Genomic DNA, 6,932 nt, shown 5'->3' with positions numbered 1-6,932 from the left:
CTCAAGCAATCCTCCTGCCTCTGCCTCCCAAAGTGCTGAGATTACAGGAGTGAGTCTCGGTGCCTAACCAAGATGCCATTTTTATTCATCCCAAAGTGGACTGATATGAATATTTGAAATTTCACTGTCAGAAAATGGCATAACCCTTTGTTCGTTATTGAAATTAAAGTATTTCTAAGGGGAGAATGTTTAAAATTTTCATCACAATTTGTAGTTTTATGTGAGTTAGTTCATTAAATCTTTGCTTAAGAGCATGGAGAAGATGAAAACGTGAAGGTTCTTCTCCGTATTACAGGTTCTCAGAATGTGTGGACAAAGGCAACCAAAATAAAATCAAATAAAGAATAATATACATATATATATATATTTACAGGGTTGTATATTTAAATGCCTACAGGATATTGCTTCTAGAATGTCTAAAGGCATCTCAAATTTAAAATACCAAAGAGAGAACCCTTGATTATTTTTTTTCCTTCTCCTCTACTGACTACTCCTTTCCATTGGCTACAGAACAAGAAACTTGGAGGTCACTCATATTGAAGTCAATAGCAAATACTATTGACTCTAGTCGTAAAATATATTAAAAATCTATTTCCCCAGACCAGGCGCAGTGGTGCACACCTATAATCCCAGCACTTTAGGAGGCTAAGGTGGGCGGATCACTTGAAGTGGAGTTTGGGACCAGCCTGGCCAACATGGTGAAACCCTGTTTCTACCCAAAAATACAAAAATTAGCTGGGTGTGGTGGCGAGTGCATGTGATCCCAGCTACTTGGGAGGCTGAGACAGGAGAATCGTTTGAACCCAGTAGACAGAGGTTGCAGTGAGCCGAGGCTGAACGACTGCACTCCAGCCTGGGTGAGAGTGACACTCCATCTCAAAAAGAAAAAAAAAAAAAAAAAAAAAGTCGGTTTCCCACTACCTCTTTTACCACCTCCCTAATCTAGACCATTATTGCATCTCACCTGGACTATTTCAATAGCTTTCTGATTAGGTTTTCTGTTTCAATCCTTATCTTAATCCCAGTCTGGTTGGTTTGTTTATTTAAGATGGAGTTTAATTAGAAAGCTATTGAAACAGGGTAGGTGAGATGTAATAATGGTCTAGATTAGGGAGCTGGTACAAGAGGTAGTGGAAAATAATTTTTTTTTTTTTTTTTTTTTTTTTTGAGATGGAGTGTCACCCTGTCTCCCAGGCTGGAATGACCTGGTGCAATCTCGGCTCACTGCAACCTCTGCCTCCCGGGTTCAAGCGATTCCCCTGCCTCAGCCTCCCGAGTAGCTGGGATTACAAGTGCCTGCCATGATGCCTGGCTAATTTTTGTATTTTCAGTAGAGATGGGGTTTTACTACGTTTAGTAGAAACGGGGTTTCACCTTGTGATCCACCCGCCTCGGCCTCCCAAAAGTGCTGGAATTATAGGCGTGAGCCACCGTGCCCAGCCTTATTTTTTTATTTTTTATTTTTATTTTTTGAGATGGAGTCTCGCTCTGTTGCGCAGGCTGGAATACGATGGTGCAAGCTCAGCTCACTGCAACCTCTGCCTCCCGGGTTCAAGCGATTCTCGTGCCTTAGTCTCCTGAGTAGCTGGGATTACAGACATGTGCCACCACGCCCAGCTAATTTTTGTATTTTATTAGAGACGAAATTTTGCTATGTCATTCAGCCTTGTCTCAAGTGATCCTCCCACCTCGGCCTCCCAAAGTGCTGGGATTACAGAGGTGAACCCCCGCGCCTGGCCCCCAGTCTGTTTTATACATATCAGTCAGAGTAATCTTTGAAAATAAAAAACCAAGTCAGGACACACCTCTATTCAAAGTGCTCAAATGGCTTGCCATCTCGCTCTGAATACAATTAGAAATCTTTACCATGGCTTTTAGGTAACAATAGTAGAACATCAGAGTTTACATTAATCTGAGAGATTCTAGATCTACACCCACAGAATTCATAATTCTAATGGTCCTGGGGCCTTTGGACAAGGTATTTACAGTAACATAACTTAACATTGACAAAATGAGATAAAACCCAGAACCTTCATTTTAACACTGCAAGGAGAATCTCTAGGGAGGAGGCGTAACTAACTAAGCCCGCTTGCTTTTTTGAATTTTACTTTAAATTTGGGGCCCCCTTACAGTTTTGGTTTTTTTTATTTTGTTTTGAACTGTTGCCACCACCAGGCTAGGACCTTAGTTTCCAAATTTTGTAAATGAGGTATTAATTGTACCTATGTCATAGGGTTATAAAACTTTGAATGAGTTAATAAATGTAAAACACTTAGAACCAGTTCTGGTACACAGTAAACACTCAGCATATTTTAGCTAACATTATCAGAACTGTATCTTAGTACCTAACCATAACCATTTCATTCAGTAACGTAATCAGTCTTAAGTCGTAGCTAATTTCATTTACCTGTCATCACTCATTGGCAGTTCATTTACTTGGGCAAAGATAAAGAGTAAGACAAATTTATCCCAAAACATTTTTTTGTTTGTTTTTTTGTTTTGAGATGGAGTCTCGCTCTGTTGCCCAGGCTAGAGTGTCGTGGTGTGATGACTCACCGCAACCTCCGTTTCCCAGGTTCGAGCAATTCTCCTGCCTCAGCCTCTGGAGTAGCTGGGATTACAGGCAGGCATCACAATGCCCGGCTATCTTTTGTATTTTTAGTAGAGATGAGGTTTCACTTTGTTGCCCAGGCTGGTCTTTAACTCCTGACCTCAGGCAATCCACCCACCTTGGCCTCCCAAAGTGCTGGGATTACAGGTGTGAGCCGCGGCACCTGGCCAGCTGCTGCACCTAGAAATATGATTTCTAAATGATTCATTTTCATTGTGTTTTCTTAAAAGATTCTTTGTCTGGAATAGGGCCAACTTAATGAGAACTTTAGTACTTGGCTGCCTGTGAAGTGTAACTCAGACTTTCCCATCACATTGCACTTAGGAAACTCCATCCTGTCATTCTGCAATATGGCAAGAATTCAAAAAGTTCTTCATGCACCACTTGGAAAACAAAGAGAAATGTAAGTGGTGTGTTCAGCAGTTAACAAGCAAAGAAGAGCAAGGGTGTTGTCAGAGAGATAAAAGGTCCTTTTTGTTTTAGGGACCATTAATCATTCAGTTTTGTTCTAATATTTGTCTTTGACAACAATTTCTAGAGAAAGTGCAGGATTCTAGAGAGTAACAGCCTTGTTCCACTTTGAGGGCAGTTAGAAGTGACGTAACATGTGGCGTGAGTACTTTTCTACTCTCTGAGGACTTCCATCCTTCTTCGACACTCAGCTGCTCTCTCTCCTTTCTTCTCCCTACTCCACAATCCAACCCCTTACCATTCTATCATAGACTCCAAGCACTAATGCTACCCTCTAGTTGTCCAGGACTTCGAATGGCATATCCCATTCCTTGACTATTGCCCACCTCTCACCACTATCCCTTCAACCATCAACCACCCACCTCGAGGAGAACTTTTCCATCACATTTTCTCTCCTCAAAGCCCTGACAGGTGACTGCTCACCAGACTAGTTAGCCAAAGGCGCGAATGGCCAATATTGGCTTTTTTTTTTTTTTTTTTTTTTTTTTGAGACAGAGTCTCACTCTTTCGCCAGGGTGGAGTGCAGTGGCACGATCTCAACTCACTGCAACCTCCGTCTCCCAGGTTCAAGCGATTCTTCTGCCTCAGCCTCCCGAGTAGCTGGAACTACATGTACAGGCCACTATGCCCAGCTGATTTTTGTATTTTTGGTAGAGACGGGGTTTCACCATGTTGGCCAGGATGATCTCCATCTCTTGACCTCATGATCCACCCCCACGGTGCTGGGATTACAGGTGTGAGCCAGGCGTCCGGCTCAATACTGTTTTTTTAGATAAGCCTGCAAAAATGTATTTGCTTATTAACAGGGTTTCCAGGAGTGGCAATGCCTTAATTAAAGGACCAGTTTCTCCGATAATAAGAACTAGAGACATTTTGGCATCTCAGATAGAAAGTGATTTTCCTTCTCTTCTGCATTATATGATCAACCAATTTAATTTTATTACATCAATATTATTACAACCAACTTGAACATGTATTACTCACTCTGGCCAGGTTTTTTGTTTTTATTTGTCTTTTAAAAATTAATTTTCATTGATTTTTAATTCACATGCCCTGAAATACCCTAAAATTTTAACCAAATCTTGAATTTGGTCAAAATTCAGTGTTTTCTTAGTATATTTACAAAGTTGTACAACTATCACCACAAATTCCACAATGTTTTCATCATCCCAAAAAGGGAGATATTTTTAGAAAAAATTATTTCAAATATTTATGTCTTAAAACATACCTGCCCTGTAAGATTATGCCTACTTATAAAAAATAGGTCAAATGTCCTTTAGAAGTTCTAGAACTCTTTTGAGTAAGAGGAGTATCCAAGGTAATTACACAATGACATCTTCCTGCAATTAAATTGATTATATTTACTAATTGAATTGATCAGGTTTATGATTAAATTGATTATATAAGTAATAGTAAATCGTTTGCATGTATTTTGGTCTGTCTGCTAAAGAAAAAAGAACAGTGCAATGGCATGCATGTTTCCTTTAAACAACAACAAAAAAAGAAAACAGAACAGATGGGATAAGGGCAGTAAGAGAGAAAATATGTCCTTTCTTCAACAGTTTGAAATAGTTTAGTTATTTATTTTCAGGTAGCATGATAGAAAAAGGGATTTGAGTGTTTTACTTCAAATTATCTTGTCTGCAAGCAGTAGAAATGAGCCCTGGCCCACACTGCACTATGGAGAGAGAGAGAAATGCGGGGGGGCATCCCCCGAGCATACTGGAACGGGAGCCTACAGCATTGGAATGCAAGAAACTGTTCTTGTAAGCAAGGAAATGTTCTGAACCGTTTCTCTCCATTTGCTGAACAATTTTCTGTTTCCCAAAGCACACAGAAGAAAACTTGACTGTCAAAACTTCCAAAATTTTTACTAGCCTATGGTTTCAGCCACCTAGTGAGAACATTTTCCACTTCCCAAGGATTGGGATTGGTCCATTTGGAGACAGTTGTCCTTAGTAGGACCAATCCATTGCTGATTCTTTAGACAAACTTCAGAGGTAAGAGTGGGAAAGGGTTCCCAGAGAAAGAGATTTGGGCAAATAGATTTTCACTACAGTCAGATTTTCACTTTGATCTTTGTGATCTTATTTATCTAAATAATATTGTTACTGTTTGAAATTCCTACAGTTCCCTGTTCTTACCAGCGCTAGCCAGGAAAAAAAGGAAATGTACTGGCTACCTTGTTTAGAAATTAACTCCAGTCTGCACTTCTCATATCCAATATTTTCTTTCAAACTTGAAGAAAGCAGTGGAACTTAATCATACATGGCAGAAAAAATATGTAATGTGTCGTCCATTCAAACTAGACTTTGGATGAACTGTGATGAAAACTAACTAGGAAATGGCGATCAGGAGAAGATAACAAAGGATCTGTTACTGACAGTCTCAGATATCCACTAGAGTTTTCCATCCCATCATTTAAATAATGAAGCACCTTTGGGAGTTGAAGCCAAATGCTTCCATTACCCAGCCATAATCTTAAAAGAAAACAGAACAAAGCCATCTCTTGCAGAAAGCATTATTTCTGGGGTTCTAATAACAGTACTTAAAAATAGCCTTCTGTGTTGGTCATATTTTACATGAAGAAGAGTTAAAATGTTTTCCATGAAAAACAAATAGCCAATAAAAAATGTAAAAGTGTCTGCCCAGCATGGTGGCTCCAGCCTGTAATCCCAGCATTTTGGGAGTCCGAGGCGGGCAGATCATTTGAAGTCAGGAGTTCAAGAGCAGCCATGGCAACATGGCAAAACCCCCTCTCTACCAAAAATACAAAAGAAATTGGCTGCCCATTGTGGCATATGCTTATAATCCCAGTTACTTGGGAGGCTGAGGCACGAGAATCTCTTGGACCTGGTAGGCAGAGGTTGCAGTCAGCCGAGATGGCACCGCTGCACTTCAGCCTGGGTGATAGAGTCTCTAAATAAATAAATAAAACTTTGTAGTAATAATATTGGCTATTTATTGAGTAGCACTTGCTTTGACAGGCATTATTTCATATAATTTTTAGAATAACACTATGAGGTAGCTTTTTATAGAAAGGAAAACTGGAGCTCCAAAAGTTAAGTAACTTCTCCAACATCACACAACTAGAGGCTGACAGGACCATATTTCAAATCCAGATCTGTTTTAACTTCAAAACCAACAGCTACTATACATGGCCTGATCTGCCTCTAGCATTTGACCACTTTTTGCACTTTGATTGTGCAGACTTTAGTACATGATCCCTTTTCCCTGCAGCACCACCCTCACATTGGTAAATAATTGGATCTGAGTTGCCAGTGTTGTATTTTGTTTTTTGTTTGTTTGTGTTTGTTTGTTTTTTATTCAGTCCCCATAAAGACTGTCAAAAATTGCCAATGCTGACTGTATTGCAAGCCATCATGGCAGGGTATTGGGAAAAGTTTTCAATTAGCAATAATCACGCCTCGGATAAACCTCATTGGCTACGATACTGCCATGGTGCAAAGCTGCCGATTTTGTGCTTGATTAGTAATTATTGGTTCCCTTTTAAGGTCTAGTTTATCTCTGCTCCTGCTGGCCATTTTTCAGCTTGCCATGCGCCTTGCCTCCACCATACCTGAACAGCTAGCTGATCACTTGTCATTCCTTCCAGGTTTTTTCTGTCAGCCTTATGGGGATGGCCTTGCTCATGTCCTCTTCCCTACCTTTTCTTATTTTCCTTTTACTGTTTCTTTTCTTTTATTTTTTTCTTCTTTTATTATTTTTTTCTTTTTTGAGATGAAGTTTCACTCTTGTCCCCAAGGCTGGAGTGCAATGGCGTGGTCTCCGCTCACAGCAACCTCTGCCTCCCGGGTTCAAGCGATTCTCCTGCCTCAGCCTTCCAGGT

General features: G+C 40.1%; 1 non-coding gene across 1 annotated transcript; it reads right to left on the bottom strand.

Annotated features, from left to right (window-relative positions):
• Positions 1–6,413: 6,413 nt before the first annotated feature.
• On the bottom strand, positions 6,414–6,554 carry LOC119470783. The gene has a single exon (XR_005199749.1). It is a non-coding gene; the product is annotated as a U4 spliceosomal RNA (small nuclear RNA).
• Positions 6,555–6,932: the final 378 nt, after the last annotated feature.

The sequence above is a fragment of the Cebus imitator genome, unplaced genomic scaffold (genome assembly GCF_001604975.1).
Source record: "Cebus imitator isolate Cc_AM_T3 unplaced genomic scaffold, Cebus_imitator-1.0 Scaffold40, whole genome shotgun sequence".
Lineage (NCBI taxonomy): Eukaryota > Metazoa > Chordata > Mammalia > Primates > Cebidae > Cebus > Cebus imitator.
This window is presented reverse-complemented; position numbering and strand designations above follow the sequence as displayed.